The sequence below is a fragment of the Fukomys damarensis genome, unplaced genomic scaffold (assembly GCF_012274545.1).
Source record: "Fukomys damarensis isolate Sample0158 unplaced genomic scaffold, DMR_v1.0_HiC HiC_scaffold_12, whole genome shotgun sequence".
Classification (NCBI taxonomy): domain Eukaryota; kingdom Metazoa; phylum Chordata; class Mammalia; order Rodentia; family Bathyergidae; genus Fukomys; species Fukomys damarensis.
Genome location: NW_022900924.1, coordinates 51065615 through 51069869, shown reverse-complemented (window position 1 = coordinate 51069869; position 4255 = coordinate 51065615).

The window sequence follows — 4255 nt, the reverse complement described above, 5'->3', positions numbered from 1 at the left end:
GAGAGCTGTAGCGGAGGGGGGGGAGGGGGGATGCGTCATCTGGATCCCATTCCCGGGCTGGCTTTCTGCCCAGCTGCAGGGACTCCAGCGGGGAACTCTGTCTGACTCCGCCCCAGCTGCGGCTTCCTAGGTGGCCACGCCCTGCCCGGGACAGTCTGCAATCAGGGACTCCTTGAAGCGGGGTGGGGGATCAGCTACACCTGATCTGAGAGAGCAACAGGCAGACCTTGTGCCATAGATCCGTGATAGGCTCCTGAGTGTACACTGTGTTCCCCACGGCCTGATCCTGCTTTCTCCCTCTTGCTTGCAGAAGCGTTGGTTCCTATAAACACACTGCATCCTCAAACTCCTGTTTAGGGACGGCTCCTCCTGGAGAACTCCGTCTGTGACTATGGGCCAGTGGAGGGGTCTCTGTCAAGTGTAGCCCACGGTCAGTGCTGGGCCCTTGTTTGAGGGGGAGGTGGGTGATAACGGAGATGACAACCGAGCGCCAGCAATCTCTGAACTTCAGAAGCCCGTCAAAGGGTGCATGTGCAGACTCTGGGAGGCAGAGACGGAAGGAGGGCAAGCTGAAACCAGTTTGGGCAACGGATGGACTCAGCGAGACCTTGTCTTAAAAAAAGGCAACTGTGCATCTTTACCAGGCACACTCTGTTCTCTTACCATCACATTTTGGGAAAGGCCTTACTTACCACCTTTCTGCAGAGGCCTTTTGTCTCCTGATTCCTCTGCCGCCTTCCAGACTGCTCTTTCTGGAACCCATACATGGCCGTGTCATTTCCTTGCCTCAGAGACTCCCAGTAAAATTCAGGATCACGTCAACCTATTTGAGGTCTGGCCTTGTTTTGCTTCCCTAAGCCTGCTTCCCCCTGAGCCTCCGGCAGGGCTTGGCACACAGTAAATGGAGGAAATGTTTTATTTGAGAACGAGCAAAGAAAGAACAGAACCCAAAGGTTCTGCCTTGATGAATGTACCATTAATCAGGAGAGATAAAGAAAAGCTGAGCTTACCCACGTCTCACCACGGCTACCTGACAGGCTCAGGGCCAACTGGATATCAGGTCCAACCGCTGAAAACAGAAGTACTCCCCTTTTCTCAAGAGAGCTGCCAACTTAGGTATGGATGCCTTCCCGGGCCTTGCTGCCCTGCTGCCCCCAGCAACTGCCGCACTCATACCTCACCTCCATTCCCCCCTCTCTAAGCCTGTGGAGCAGGGACAGCAATGGCAAGATGGGGCATCGACAAGGCATGGAGCAGGGTACTGTGCTCATGGTGGGGTGGGCCACGTGGCCATGCCTGCCACGCCTGACATGGTAGACATGTGCCCTGGGTTGGGTCACTCAGCACACAGTCAGACTGTTGGAGTGGAGCAGAGGAGGAGTGGATGTTGCTAGGCCATACTGGACCTTCCCTGTAGGGGTTCTCGGGAGAGTCTCAAACACGAGTCCATGGCAGACTTGGCACTTGGACAACTATCACCCAGAGGACGAAGGGGCCACCAGTGTTAGCCCGAGAGCCAGCAGCCACTACACAGTACCAGGACGATGGCTGGCTAGGGTTAGGGGACCCACCCTCTCTCCTGTCCACTTCTGTCACTGGAAGTTCCAGACCCCGTGAGAGCCCAGGTCTGGCCTGGATAGCTAGGTTTGAAGTTTTAAACTACCTTTTAACACACTGGAAAGGAGACCTGAAAGAGTGTGATTGGAGACAGTAATCGAAAAAGAAAACAGTTTTGTGTTTGTACCATATCAACATATTTAGAATTATGCCACTCTCTTCCAGTCTTTGACGGACCGCCTGCCTCCTCAAATCTACTCTGGAAAAAGGTGAAGCCTTCAGGCCGGCGCATCTCCACTTTGTCTCTCCAACCTAGGCACTCCATGGGTCACAGGAACCATCATTTCCCCTTCATTTTGGTCTCAGAAGTCTTAGTGATTGCATGAGCACTTTCCATTTGCCAGGCAGTGTTTTAAATTCTTTTTTTTTTTTTGGTACCGGGGATCGAACTTGGGACCTTGCGCTTTCGAGGCAGGTAGCAGAACCATTAAACTAAATCCCCAGCCCAGTGTGTATTAATTCATGCTATCTTCTTAACACAATCCTTAAGGTATATATTATTGATCTCCTTATCTTCAGGTGGGGAAACCAAGGCACAGGTAACTTAGGTAACTTGTCAAGTTCCTTAACTAGCAAATGACATGGGCAAGGCTTATTAAGAAGAGGGTGAACTAGCTCTGCTGCACATGGCAGCCACTGGAAACACATTACACCTTGGCCTTCTAAGCCTGGGGAGACGGGAGGGCAGAGGAGAGGGAGGGGATTGACAAGACAAGCAACAGGGCATCCTGTCCATGGTGGTGAGGGTCAAGTGGTTATAATCTTGCGCCTCCCACTGCAGGGCTGTGATCCCCAATTCCCTCCATTCAGAAATAAAATTACTATTGTGAGCACGATTACAGATACTGCCAAGTAGAGCTATTCGTTAGAATGATACACGGGTAAACAAAGACTATAATCTAGGATTGCCTATCTCTGTTATGTTGTTTCAAAGTAAATAATAAGAAAGTAAATTCAAAGGAGTGCTGAACATCAGGTAAGCATTTCTTCACCGTGCAGTGGGGTACTGGTTGCTCCTTGGACCCCTCTGCCCATAGTGGCACTTAGGCTGGCTGTAGGCAACTTACCTGAAGACGCAGAAACTGAATGCTTTGGCAGAGGACACTTCAGATCACCAGGTTTCTGCTCCCTCCATTGGGTTGTCCCACTCGGGCCACTGCCCACTGAGAAATAAGAAGGTGTAGCAGGTGTAGGGGGAATGTATGCAGGTCATGGGGCCAGACCGTGTGGGTTTGAATTCTGACTGCATGACTCTGAGTTGTTAATGGCTCAGTGTTTCATTTTCCTCTGTTGTAAAATGGGGTAGTGATGAATTCTACTCTGTGGGGTTATAGACAGGATTAGTAGGTAAGTACGCATAAAGATCTTAGAAAAGCAAGCATGTGATAACCTGTAAAGCAACAAAGGTTTGCTATTACTCATTGCTGTTCTGACTCCTGTGCTAAACTTAAGGGGGAGAGGTTATCAAAAGCCATTAGGAGTTAAATTTACAGTCATTCTCCCCTTACTGACAGGGGACACCTTTGTTCCAAGATCCTCAGTGGGTGTCTGAAGCCCTGGGCAGTACTGCAACCTGTATTTACTGTGGCAGTCTTACCCCTCCTTTCATGCCGTGCACAATGTCGCGCCTGTTTCTGTCTAGTGCACTATAGTTTCTGTCTACAACATTGTACCTGTTGTCAACTACTGTCTGGAAACATTACATAGAAAGTTCCAGTTGTAAACAGTGTATAGGTTTTAAATTGTTTCCTGTTCTGGAGGAATATTGCACTGTTTGCTGCATCCCACCCAGGCTGTGAATCATGCCCTCTCCCCAAGTGCTCACGCTGTGTGCACTCCCCTCTCATTACTCATCGTACAGCCAGCTCTGTTACCCGTCAGCTGTTGGTGTGGCTCAGTGCTTGGGTTTAAGAAACTATTATTTTACATCATTATAGCACCAAAGCCTAAGCATAGTAATGTTGGCAGTTCAGATGTGCCCAAAAGAAGCCATGAAGTACTTTTTTTTTTAGTGAAAAGGTAAAAGCACATAAAGTATTTCAAGAGACAGAGAGAGAGCACCTTCACGTAACTTTCATTACTGTGTATATTGTTCTATTTCATTTTATTTCCTTATTTTTGAATACTGGGAATTGAACTCAGAACATTGTGCTTGCCAGGCAGGCGTGGCACCACTGAGCAACACACCCGGTCCCTGTATTGTTCTGTTTCATTATTGTTGTTAATATCTTACCATGCCTAATTCATAAATTAAACTTTATCATAGCCATATCTATATATAGGATTTGATACCATCTGTGGTTTTGGGCATCTGTCCATTGAGGTCTTGGAACACAACCTGAAGACAGGAGGCTGTTGTGTTATACTTTTAAAAGTCCTCTTAATTTTCGATACCTCTAATTAATGCTGTACCAGAAAATATGAGACTAGCATGGTTTCACTTCCTTCTACTTCCTTCGCTCCTACCATCTCTTTTTCCTGATCAATACTATTTCTTTGTGAAGTTAAAAAATTTTTTTTTATTTGTACATGTTTGCGGTATATAATGATTACAATCATTGCGGGGAATTGGTACCTGTTACATAAATAACACATCTCAATTCTTTTTTTCCTCCTTCATCCTCCTTCATCCACCCAT